Source organism: Vombatus ursinus, unplaced genomic scaffold, assembly GCF_900497805.2.
Source record: "Vombatus ursinus unplaced genomic scaffold, bare-nosed wombat genome assembly UNPS02014932.1, whole genome shotgun sequence".
Classification (NCBI taxonomy): Eukaryota; Metazoa; Chordata; class Mammalia; order Diprotodontia; family Vombatidae; genus Vombatus; species Vombatus ursinus.
Window position 1 is genome coordinate 5609293 of NW_020954710.1, and position 12932 is coordinate 5622224.

Here is a 12932-nt window from a genome sequence, read left to right on the forward strand (position 1 = left end):
CCAGCCCCAGTAGAATGGGCTCTGGGGCTCTCACCACTTCGGAGGGCCTCCGAGCTCTGGCCTCCCACATCTTGGAGCCTCAGAGCTCTGCCTTGGATCTAACTCTGGGCTCCCACTTCTTGGAGGAAGAGCAAACAGAGGTTAAGCGTTAAAATTTTGTAGGAGAAATGTTTCTTCAGGTACGGGTCCATTAGGTGCCCTTCTAGCCCCAGGACTCTGTCTCTACGAATTAAAGGCTTTGCTTTGGAAAGAGAAAGTGTGAAGGCATCACTGGGTCCCAGCAACAACAGCTGATATTAATGTGATGCTTCTAAGGCTTACCAAGTACTTTACGTACATTATCTTATTTGAGATTCAGCCTACCCCACAAGCTGTACAGATCATTTGTGCCCTACCTGTGGTAGAGCCTTCTGAGCTCACGTCGGTTGCATCAGACGTGGTCCAATACACTGTGCCTTGACCTGGACACCACGATGTCATTTTGGTCCTCTTCAAACACAAAGGACAATAACCAACCTACCCCATAACCAACCCCGGGAGCTAGGGGCTATGTTATCCCCATTTTATAGATGAAGAAACTGAGGTTCAGAGTGGCTAAGGGACTTGTCCATAGTCAAACCACTAATCGGTATCACAGGAGGCATTGGAACCCAGCTGTTCCTGATTCCACTTTCACACGATTAGTATGATGCCTCTATTTCTCCAGCCGAGGAAAGGGCTGGAAAAGATTGTAAGATCCTAAACCTTGAGGCTGATAGGAGTTTAGAGGCTGTCTGATCCAACTTTCTTATTTTACAGGTGAGGAAACTGAGTCCCAGTGAGGGGAAGCCACTTACTTAAGGTCACAGAGGTAGCGTTTGAATTCAGATCCTCGTGAATAGGGAGAAGAATTGGTATATGGAGTTCTTCTGGAGATTCACCACAAAGGAGGCAGGGCCCATTAAGCCGTGACTCCTGGAAGGTGGAGACTGTCTTTTGCCTTTCTTCATATCCCTGCATTCAGTACTGTGCCTGACGCATAGAAGGCACTTAATCTTTACTGACTGATAATCTGATTTAGCCACCCCAGTGCGGTGCACGTGGCCCACAAGGGCTGAATCTTCAAGTAGTGGTACGGAGAGACCCATCTGGGGACCAACCCCGTATTGGGTAGATGGAGTCACAGGCCTAGAGCTGGAAGGTTCCTCTCACCCAAACTCCTTCATTCTACACAAGAGTTTGGCTGAGTCACAAAGCACAGGACAGGGAGTAATCCCCAAAGAGGCTGGAAAGGTAGGCTGGAGTCAGGGTGTGAAAGCTAAACAGAGCAATTTTTGTTTGATCCCAGGGACAATAGAAGTTTATTGAGTAGGGGAGTAAGTGATCAGATTGGTGTTTAAGGAAAATCCCTTTGGCAGACTCCGGTGAGATGGGCAGGAGAGGCAGGGAGGCCAATTAGGAGACCCTAGAAGGCATTTTGGTGAGAGGTGATGATGAGGGCCTGAAACTAAGGTGGTGGTGGGAGTAGAGATGAGGGGTCTACTGGCAAGAGATGTTACTAAGGTTAGAAATAGGAAACTAGGGCCTCAACAGCCCTTTCCCAGCCCTGAGCTCCTGGGGTTGGGGGAACTGGCTCAGGAAGTGAAGGCAGGTTATCTTTGATGACTCAGAACCTGGTTTTTCACTGGAGAAGTTCACAGGGGAAGAGGTATCTTAAGTTAGTATCAAAATTAACCCAGACCAGCCCAGTCCTGGTGAGAATGAGTCTACTTGGGGTGGGGCCAATCAGTGATGGAGCCTGGAAAATGAACTTGACACCTCTCCATGTCTGGCTGGTGGGAGGGGCCGGGCCTGGGGAGGACAGGAGTTGGAGATGCCAGTCTGGGGGAGGCCCCGAGGTTTCCCTGTGAGGAGGACAGGAGCCTGGGCGCCTGCCCGGATGACCAGAAGAGGGGGCTGCTCTGAGCTTCTCTTTCTACCTGATCCCTATCTTCCCACTTTCTGTATCTCTGGAGGTATCTCTCTCACCAACTGGTGCGTGTCAGGGAAACCTGGGGTCTCCCTTGCTCCTCCAGCCCTAGACTGCCCTGACTCAGCTCAGAGCGGTCTGGCCAGCCTCCTACATCCCGAATCTAGGTCCCCAACCACTCACAGGTACACGCTCACTCCCAACAGTGTGTGCCATAGTACAACCCAGCTCCCCAGCTCCAGCCCTGCTCCCTATCTGACCTCTGGCTCGCACGTGCTCTCAGCCCTGTAACTAGCCTCTCCACACACACACACACACACACACACACACACACGTGCTCAGCCCCCAGAGTAGGTCAATGTCCCTATAGCTGATAGAGTGGATAGAGCTCTGGGCTTAGAGGCAGGAAGATCCGAGTTCAAATTGCACTCTCAGCTACTGATGAGCTGGGTGACTCTAGATGAGTCCTTTAACCTCTCTGGGTCTCAGTTTCCTCATCTATAAAATGAGGAGGTCCCCTAAGGTCCAGGCGTGAGTTGTCAGTCCTGTTCTGGCTCCACCCACCCACAGACAGGAGTTTCTTTTCCCCAGGGTCTCCACTGCCCTCCACACTCATGCTCAGCTTTCGCAAGGCCCCGGCTCTCCACCGCTGAGGGTTGTCTGAGCCCAGTAAGGGTTGGGCTGGGCTGGGCCATGCCAGGATGCCGCCTCCCTCCGGCAAGCGGCTTAGGCAGACGGGTAGTTGTTGTTGTTGTTTTTTTCTTCCAAGTATTTCGGTTCAGAAAAAAAAAAAATTACCAAAGGAGGTTTGCTCGGGGCGGTTTTCCCTTCATTTTTCAGCCCAGGTGTCTTCTGAAGGGAACCTCATTGTCTGTTTCTTATTCATTTACACTTAACTCATCCAGATGTTTCACAAGACCTGTTTGATGTCCAAGGAGCCTCCAGAGCCTCCCCCTCCCCCTCCCTTTAATGAGCTCTTTAAAGCCTTGGAGAGAACTGGGAGCTGGGCTTGGCCTGGAGTCAAGGACCCCACAGCCCCCTCCCCCGCCGGAGCCGGAGCCGGAGCCGGAGCCGGAGCCGGAGCCGGAGCTGGGAAGGGAGAATTCCTGTTGGTGGCCTGCTGAAGGGAAGCTTCCAGCTGGGGCGGGATCCAGCTACGCACGGGCCCAGGGGATCCAGGGATTTCTAAACCCCACTAGACCAGCCCCCCCTTCCCCACCTCCCCTACAGCCACACTCCTCCCAGCCCCCCAGCCCTTGCCAGGCAGGGGTGAATAGGAGGCCGAGCTCACAGCAGGCACCACAGCCAGGGCATTGGGATCTTTAACGCTTTTCCTAATTAATAGCTGCCTGCCACAGGATGACCCAATGGAGCGCCTAAATTAATCTTAATTAGAGCGATTTGGTAACTCCATGGCTTGCCAGCCCCACAAACCAGGTGTTTCATAAGCTGGTGGAGGAGGAAAGAGCTGGGACGTCTCAGCAGATGATGTTATCGGGTGTGTGTGAGCAGTGGGGGAAGGGGTGTGGGTGGGGCTGCCATGCCCCTTATCAGGCATCAAATTAGTCCATGCCAACTGATAGCCATCCAACCTAGAATCTGGAAGAAGGAACTGCATGCCAACTCTTTTACTGTTCCCATAACCCAGATATCTGACCAGGCTTAAGGTCCTCCATGTTCTGCCCCCACCTTCGCTGACTCTGAACCCAGGCACTTGGGCTCTAAACCTGGCTCTACTGTTATTCATATGTTACTTTGGGCAAGTCACCTCCCCTTCCTGGGTCTCACTTTCCACTTCCGTAAAAATGAAGGGGGTTGGATCCCACCTGCTTCTGACATCCTGGGTTCTAAGGGTCCCTCCCAGCTCTGACATTCTGTGTTCTAAGATTACTTCCAATTCAAATAAACTTAATAAGCATCTACTAAGCACCTGCTATGTGGAAAGCCCTCTGCTAAGTCCGGGAGATGTAAAAATATGTAGAAAAATGGTTCTTCCACTCAGGGAGCTTATTTCCATCCTACTGGGGGGATACAGCATATACACAGATAAATGCACTGCCACCTAGGGACCTGCTTGATGATGATGATAATGTGTCTTGAGGTCCCCGCCACCTCTGAGGGTCCCCGATCCTAACACAGAGTCCCGGCCCTCCCAGAGGTCTTGAGAAGATATTGATTGCAATTGAAGGCAGAGTCAGGAAAGGCCAGCAATGGAAGGACAATAGGTAGACCAAAGGAATGACTTGTTAATGGTGGAATTCCAGGCACTTAGACTCATAGACTCATAAACTATGATCTGGGGAGGGGTGGTGATTATCTCTAATCAGCCTTTGTCGGTGTCCTGAAAGAGTCAAAGGAAAGAATGTGTGAAATGCACAGACCTTTGAGACCACCTCACCCACCTCCCTCATTTCACAGATGAAGAAACAGAGGTGAAGGAAGGGGGAATCACTTGGCAGGTGATGCTCTGAGTGAGTGGCAGGTCTAAGATGAGAAGTCTCCGATCCGAAGTCCCCATCTAAGACTCAAGGTTCTCTCTTCCTCCCCAGAGATAGCGCCTTCCCCTCCTGCTCCCACCCCCACCCCCAGACCCATTGCCCACCTGGGACCAAGCCCAGTGTCCCAGGATCTCGGCCGCTTCCCGCAAATGAAGTGGCAGGTTGATTGATTTTACGGGAAGCCTGGCCCTGGGGAGGCTTTGCCGCGGGGGAGTCCGTTTCCATTTGCTCTGGGCTAGGAGTCAACAGTAGGGATGGCTCTGCCAAGGTATTCCCTGGCTGCACAGGCCAGTTTTGTGTGTGTGTGTGTGTGTGTGTGTGTGTGTGTGTGTGTGTGTGTGTGAAGGAGGGGTGGGCCGGACCTGGGAGCTGGGAGAGCAAAACTACAAGGGCCTCAGACCAGCTCTTTCTCCTGGGCAAAGTGAGTTGGAGCCCAGAAAGCATTTGACAGGGATAGCTGGAGATAGATGACGGCTTTCTTAACAACGTGGTCTCTTGGGCATTTCTGGGGTTGCCTGGGTCTGAGTACCTGGTGTGCAGCCTCATCCCAAGGGCCAAGCAGAAAGTGTGGCCAGTACTGCAGGGGCCGTGTGTGTAAATGGGGAGGGGGGCTTAGCACAGTGCTTGGTACATATTAAGCATTTAATAAGCTTGTCCACTTGACTTGAAGGTTGGGGTAAGAGGAGGAAGGAGGGAATCTCTCAAAGCTGGGAGCTTTTAAATCTTTTTTTTTTTTAGCGGGCATAGTTCAATTTATTTGTTTATAAAAAACATCTATGTGGGGGGCTTTTAAATCTTGAACAAGGAATGCTCCCTGGATCTGCTGCCTGCTGGAGAGCATTTCCCCCGCTATGTTACCAGTCTTGGAAAGTAAGTGCCGGGATGAAGGGCCAGATACCAGAAGGTGGTGATGATGCGAGGGGCAGTGGGTGGAGCTGAGTTGGAAAAAGGACTCCAGAGTCCAGAGTCTGTAGGCCCAGCTCTGCCCCTGACTTTCTCTGCCCCTTGGCCCTATCCCTGAGACCACCAAGACTTCCTAAGACCTTCTGGAGAAACCAATGAAGGGAGAGAGATGGTGTGGTAAGGGCAAAGAGGCTAATGGAGCTCTGGAGGCCACTAGGACACAGTGACGAGGGACAGCCAGGCCAGAAGGTCCCTGACCTCAGGCTGCTCAGGTAAGCAGGGAAGGGGGATGGGGAGCTGCCAGCCCTCCAGCATCACACAGCTCACATGGAAGAACTCAGGAACACACAGGAACATTCTACTTCAACCTTGCTCTTTTCTCAGATAAGGGTCAAATCCAGTGACTTCCCCAAGATGATGTGGCAAGGAAGTGTCAGAGCCAGAATTTAAACCTGGGTCTCAAAAGCCCATGCATAAAGAAATATCCATGTTCACCCACCATTAACAAACATTGACTATGCCCCTACAGTGCTAGGCTCCAGGGGAGATACATGCTGAGGCGATGAGGTCTATTGGAAAGAGTTTTGTGCTTGGAGTCAGGAGAGACCTAGCTTCAAATCCTGCCCCTGGTCCTTTCTAGCTTCGTGAGCACAGGCAAGTCATTCACTCTGAGCCTCAGTTTCCTCATCTGTAAAAATGGGAATGGAAAATGGGTACTCTGGCTTTCATACAGGGTTTTGGGATAACCCAATTCTCTCTCTCTCTCTCTCTCTCTCTGTGTCTCTTTGTCTCTCTGTCTTTCTTTGTCTCTCTCTCTCTGTCTCTCTCTTCACATCCTGGTTTCCTTTAAGACTCAACTTACCTCTCACTTTTGCAGTTGGCCTTTCCTGGTTGTCTCTTCTCCTTCTGAGTTTCCTCTGAGATTACCCCCCACTTAGAAAGTATGTCTTCTGCATTCATAACCATGTGCATGTTGTCTCCCCCTCCCCTTAGACTGTGAGTTCTTTGAGGGCAGGGACTATATTTGTCTTTCTTTGTGTGCCCAGTGCTTAGCAAAGTGTCTAGCATGTAATAGGTGCTTAATAATCCTTAAGCCCTCATCATCTCAAGTCTTTTGTTTCTAGAAAACGTGGGAACCCCTTATGTCAAGGGACTTGGAATGTCAAATTTGGCAGAGATCATAGAGCATAAAGTGGCAGAGCTGGGAGGGACTTTAAAGGTAAGGACCACACCTGTGACTTAACTGGTAAAAGGAACTCCCATGTGAGGAAATTCCCTCTAACAATTCAGGTTGGCATCTCCTTTACAACTTATTGACTGACTAACATATTGTAGGCATTTAAGAAGCACTGGTCGACTTGGCTTGCCCAAGGTCACACTAGTAGGGATTATCAGGGGCAGAATTAGAACTCAGATCCTTGAAGGCTAATCCATGAAGGAGCTGCCTCCCAGGGGATAAGGCATCAGTGTGGATCATACTAATACATGCATAATAACATGATATAACCCAATAAATATGTTAGAAAATTTAAAGAACATGTGTTAGGTGAAATTAGGACTTACCAAAGGGAAACGGAGGAAACAAGCATTTTTGAAAACTTACTACGTGCCAGAAACTGTGCTAAGTGCTTTAAAAATTATCTCATTTGATCCTCACAACAACCCAGGGAAGTAGATGCTATTATTATCCTCATTTTACAGATGAGAAAACTGAGGCAGACTGAGGTTAAGTGACTTGCCCAGGGTCACATAGCTAGGAAGTGTCTGAGGCTGGGCTTCCTGACTCTAGGCTCAGTGCTCTATCCACTATACCACCTAGCTGCCCGGGGTGGGGCAAAAGAATCAGTGAAGTCTTCCTGGAGGAGGCAGCTTGCGAGTCGGACTTTTAAAAGAATTCCGAAAGCCTGGAAGAGGAAGGGGAGGGCACCAAGTAGACATCCAGACACAGCTCCCGACTTCAGGGACCTCAGAGTCCAGGTGGGGAGATGAGACTAATTCTTGGGACTCCAGCGCTATAAATCCTTCCTCCTCCTCACCCAGACACACCATGAAGCCAGGAACATTGAAGAATGAGATTTAAGCAGGGCCTTGAAAGATGGGGAGGACTTAGGGAAGGTCTGGGCCCGCCCCGGGCACAGAAGCTTGGTGTTGATGACCTCTCAGCTGCGGGCCCTGAACTTGGCTCCTCTCCCTAGCAGCTACAGCCAGGGTGGAGCTGGGATCTCTGGTCCTTTCCAAGGATGCTGCGGCCTTCCCTTCCCCACTGCCCGCCCACTTTCGCCAGTTTCCTTCCATCAGAGGCGCCACGCCTAGGGCTAGTCCTGGCTAATAGTGCGTGGGTTCGGGGCAGGCATCAGCCCTCCATCGGTGGCCCCTCCCTGACCCTCTCACAATCAATACGCATCAGCCAAGTTCAGGCATCACCAGCGGGCATGGCCCTCAAATGGACTCTTCCGACACTCCGAGGTAGGAAGATCCCTGGCAGCTAATGAACGCCCCTGAAGCATCAGGGAGAGCAACACCAAGCCGAGAGTAACCCTCCCCAGGTACTTGATACCACGATTGTTCACTTTCCCCCTCCCCCTCGACCTCCACTTTTTTTTTTTTTTTCCCATTTGCGGAGAATACAGAGGGTACTTTAGCAGAGTCAAGAGCGCTGCTCTGGCATTTAAATTGCCTCCGTGGAGGTCATGAAGAAAAATACCAGGGAGGGTGATAGGGGGGCATCTGGTTCTCTGAGGGTGGGTTTGTCTAACTCTTTCTGTCTTTAAGATATGAAAGAGAAAGGAGGCAAGTGCTACCTTCTTGGTCCGGTCCACCTCCAACTCCATTGACCAGTCAAGCCCTCATCATCTCAAGTCTTTTATTTCTAGAAAACGTGGGAACCCCTTATGTCAAAGGACTTAGAATGTCAAATTTGGCAGAGAGATCATAGAGCATAAAGTGGCAGAACTGGGAGGGACTTTAAAGGTAAGGACCACACCTGTGACTTAACTGGTAAAAGGAACTCCCATGTGAGGAAATTCCCTCTAACAATTCCTCTACAACTTCCAGCCCATAGAGTTTCCTAGACCAGTGGGGTCAAACTCTAATAGAAACAGGGACCACTCACCTGTAGATAAGGATCCCCACAGGCTGAATATTGACTTAGAAAACCACATATTAATATTATCTGTTTCATTGTAATTTTTATTTATTTTTGTTAAATATTTTCCAATTACATTTTAGTCTGGTTGGGGTCACACTTAGGAGTGTTGTGGGACACATGAGGTCTTCTGTGTTTGACGTCTCTGGTCTAGAATAATAAGAGGTTAAATGACTTGTCCATAGTCACACAGCCAGTATGAGTCAGAGTTAGGTGTCCCTGGTTTTGAGATCAGCTTTCTAGAATGTCAGAGGGACATTGGAAGGGCAGATTCTTCTTGGGACTACATTTTGGAGAGGGGCCCAGGCCAGTTGACCTTCATTCCTCTCCCAGATGGACATCTGACTTTAACACCATGTCCCCTCTTTAGCCTCTTTACGCCCATGCCTTTTCAGCTTCCTTTTGGGTATTGTCTTTCCCCATTAGAATGTAAACTCTTTGAAGGCAGTCTTTTTGCTTGCATTTATATTCTTAGTACACAGCCTGGCACATAATAAGTACCTAATGCTTGTTGCCTGACAGGGTAGAAGGTTTAGAACAAGGACAAACCTTAGAAGAGAGAACCTTTATTTCCCAAATGGAGAAACTGAGGCACCTAGGCTATGTCACTTGTCCCAGGTGATAGCTAGGTGCTGGATATCCTGACTCCCAGTCCTATACAAGCAGCTTTGTGTTTGGAGCCAGGCTGAAGAGGCAGAGAGTCAGAGGGCTGACATTCAAATCCCAGTTCAAGCACTTACTTTGGGCAAGTCAATTAAATCCTTTGAGTTTCAGTTTTACCTCTATTAAAATGAAAGGGTTAGATTAGATGATGTTCCTTCCAGCTTTAAATCTACAGCCCTACAAACTCTTCTCTCTTAATCTTCCTTCACACAGATAGGCAGTGTAGTGTAGTGGATACTACTACAGGAGTCAGGAGGACCTGAGTTCATATCCTGCCTGAGGTACTTACTAACTGTGTTGTTGTTGTCTAGTCATTTTTCAGTCATGTCTGACTGTTCGTGACTCTATTTGGGGTTTTCTTGGCAAAGATACTGGAATGGTTTGTTCTTTCCTTCTCCAGCTCATTTTACAGATGAGGAAACTGAGGTAAACAGGGTGAAGTGACTTGCCCAGGATCACACAGCTAGTAAGTGTCTGAGGCTGGATTTAAACTCACAAAGATGAGTCTTCCTGACTCCAGGCCCAGACCTCTAACCACTGTGCCACCTAACTGCATGACCTTGGACAAGTCACTTAATCTATCTATTTTCCTTATTTGTAAAATGATGAGTTTGGATTTTATGGCCTCTAAGGACCTTTCCAACTTTAAATCTATGCTTCCACGATGTTGTTTATTCTAATCTTATTCTATCCTGAAATGTCCACCTCTCTCTTCTCCTCTAGTCTGTCTCTATGACTCTCTTCAAGCAAGGCACAGGTTAAGAGATCCTCTCTGGGGAACTTTCCCCATTTCACCTGAACTCACATTTGGTTCAGAGAATAGAAGTGCTTTGTTTGATTCCATCATGAGGAAGAGAACATGGTGGATGACCCATAAATATTGGTTGATGGAGCTGATTCCTCCTCGCCACTCGAAGCCTTCCTCCACTCAGCCGCCATAGTGGTTTCTCTAAAGCTTAGGTCTAATCACATCACCCCACCCCTGCTCAATGAGCCCCAGTGGCTTCCCAATGGACTCCAAGAGCAAACAGAAAGTCTTTTTTTTTGGCATTCAAAGCTTGTCACAACCTGGTCCCTACCTACCATTCCAGTCTTGTACATTACTCACCTCTATGCATTATTAGCTTACTTGACTGTTCTTCAAATAACCATCTCCCATCTCCCTGTGTCTGGGGCTGTCCTTCATTCCTGGAATGTTCTTCCTCCTCATCTCTGCCTCAGTTTCCCTGGCTTTCTTCAGCACCCAGCTCATATCCCACTTTCTCCAGGAAGCCTTCCTCGATGTCACCAGCCACTAGTACTGTGTCCCCTGAGATTACTTCTCATTTACCCTGAATGTGTCTTGTATGGACGCACTTGTTTATATATTCTCTCCTCCCACCCCCTACCTCCCCTCTTAGAATATGAGCTCCTTAAAGGCAAGGGCTATTTTTTGCCTTTATTTATATCCTCAGAAATAAATGCTTGTTGCCTGGCAGTTTGACTACGGCTTTAAATCCCTCTTCCTCCCCAAAGTCACATGGTACAGCTAGAGGTCCTAAGTTCAAATATCAATTCTGCCTCTTAAATGTGTAACCTTAAGTAAGTCATTTATACTCTCTGAGCCTCAGTTTTTTTATCTTTAAAATCAAGGGGTTGGACCTTGAAGGTTTCTTCCAGCTCTAAATCTGTGATTCTAAACTTTTCCTGAGGACCCACAATCACCCGATGTACTCACAGTTTTCTGCAATATCTGTATTGTGCCTTGAACATTCCATAGAATCCCAGAACCTCATAGTTGGAAGGGACACCTCAGAGGTCATCTTCTCCAACCCAGACTTCAACAAGCATCCCCTCTTCAGTATCTACAGCTTACTAGTTGGAGACCTAGGCTTTGCTTAAAAACCTCCACAAAGGGGGAACCTACCACTTCTTGAACCTACCTTTTCCTTGTCCTGTAGGACAAGCCTCCAGACCAGCCGTGTTCACTCCTTCAGTCCTCTCTGGGCTTTGCACCTCACTCTCCAGACTTCTTTCTCCACCATGGTGTCCCCATGTAGGGACCAACACTCCACTTTTATGTTGTCATCCATCATTAGAATACAAGGTCCTTGAGTCCATAGCTTGTTTTATTTTTGCTCTTATTGTATCTTCATTGCTTAGTACAGTGCCTGCCACATTGTAAACCCTTAATGCTTGTTGATTTGTCTCCTTAGACCAGGGATGGGGAACTTGCAGCCTTGAGGCCCCTCAAGGCCCCAGGTTCCCCACCCCTGCCTTAGACAATACATTCCACTTTGGGACGGCTCTGATTGTTAGAAAGTTTTTTCCTAACATCAAGCCTGAATTTGACTCTCTAAGTTCTATCTATTTTCTCCAGTTCCTCCCTGTGGGACCAAGGAGAATAAATTGAATCACTCTTCCACACAACAGCCTTTAAAATACTTTAAATCTGCTCTCGTGCCTCTCCCTCCCCACCCCTCACACCCCAAAAATTTCTTTTCCGGGTTCCTACACTGAATGGAAATCTGCTTCCCTGCAACACTCAATCATAGTTTTGATGGAACCAACCAGAACAAGACTGATCTCTCTTCTACATGAAAGCCCCCTCTTAGGCTTTTAACTTCCTATGTGACCATGAGCAAATCACTTCACCTCTATTTGCCTCAGTTTCCCCATGTGTAAAATAAAGGTAATAACATCTGTAGGACCTAGCTCAAGGGATTGTTGTAAAGTTCAAATAGGATAGTCTCTATAAATGCTTTAAAATGTTAAACTTTAAGGCTGCTCTTCTCCAGGCTAAAAATTCTCAGTTCTTTCAACAGATCCTTTTAGGGCATGGTTTCCAGTCTCCTCAGTAGTCTTGTTGCATTCTCCAATCAGTAGAAATTTATTAAGCACCTACTATGTGCCAGGCACTGTGGTAAGTGCTGAAGATGCAAAACAAGGCAAAAAACAGTCCCTTCCCCCAAGGAGCTTACAATCTAATGGAGAAGACAACCTGCAAACAAATATATACAAAACAGCTAACAAAGGTAAGGCACTAGAATTAAGAAGGGTTTGGAATGGTTTATTGCAAAAGATGGGATTTTAGCTGGGACTTAAAGGAAGCTAGAGAGGTCAGTAGTGGGAACAGAGGAGAAAGAGCATTCCAGACATGGAGGACATCCAGAGAGAATGCCCAGAACTGAGAGATGGAATTTCTTGTTCTTGGAACAGCTAGGAGGCCTGTATCACTGGATCGAAGAGTACATGAAGGGGAATAAGGTGTAAGAATACTAGAAAGGTGGGAAGGGGTCAGTTATAAAGAGCTTTGAATGTCAAACAGAGCTTTTGTATTTGATACTAGAGGTGAAAGGAAGCCTCTGGAGTTTATTGAGTGTAGAGTGGGGGGCAGGAATGACATGGTCAGAGTTGTACTTCAGGAAAATTACTTTGGTGGCTGAATGGAGGATGGATTGGAGTAGAGAGAAACTTGGTGCAGGCTGACCCATCAGCAGCTATTGCAGTAGTCCAGGCATGAGGTGATAAGGGTCTGTACCAAGGTGGTGGCCATGTCACAGAAGAGGCGGGGGCCTAATTGAGAGGTTGCAGAGGTGAAATAGACAAGAGATGCCACAGAGGTGAAATAGACAAGAGAGGTTGTGGAGGTGAAGTAAATAAGAGTTGCTATAAAGGTGAAATAGACAAGAGATGCTGGGAGGTGAAATAGACAAGAGACGCTGTGGATGTGAAATAGACAAGAGATATTATGGAGGTGAAGTAAATAAGAGATGCTACAAAGGTGAAATAGACA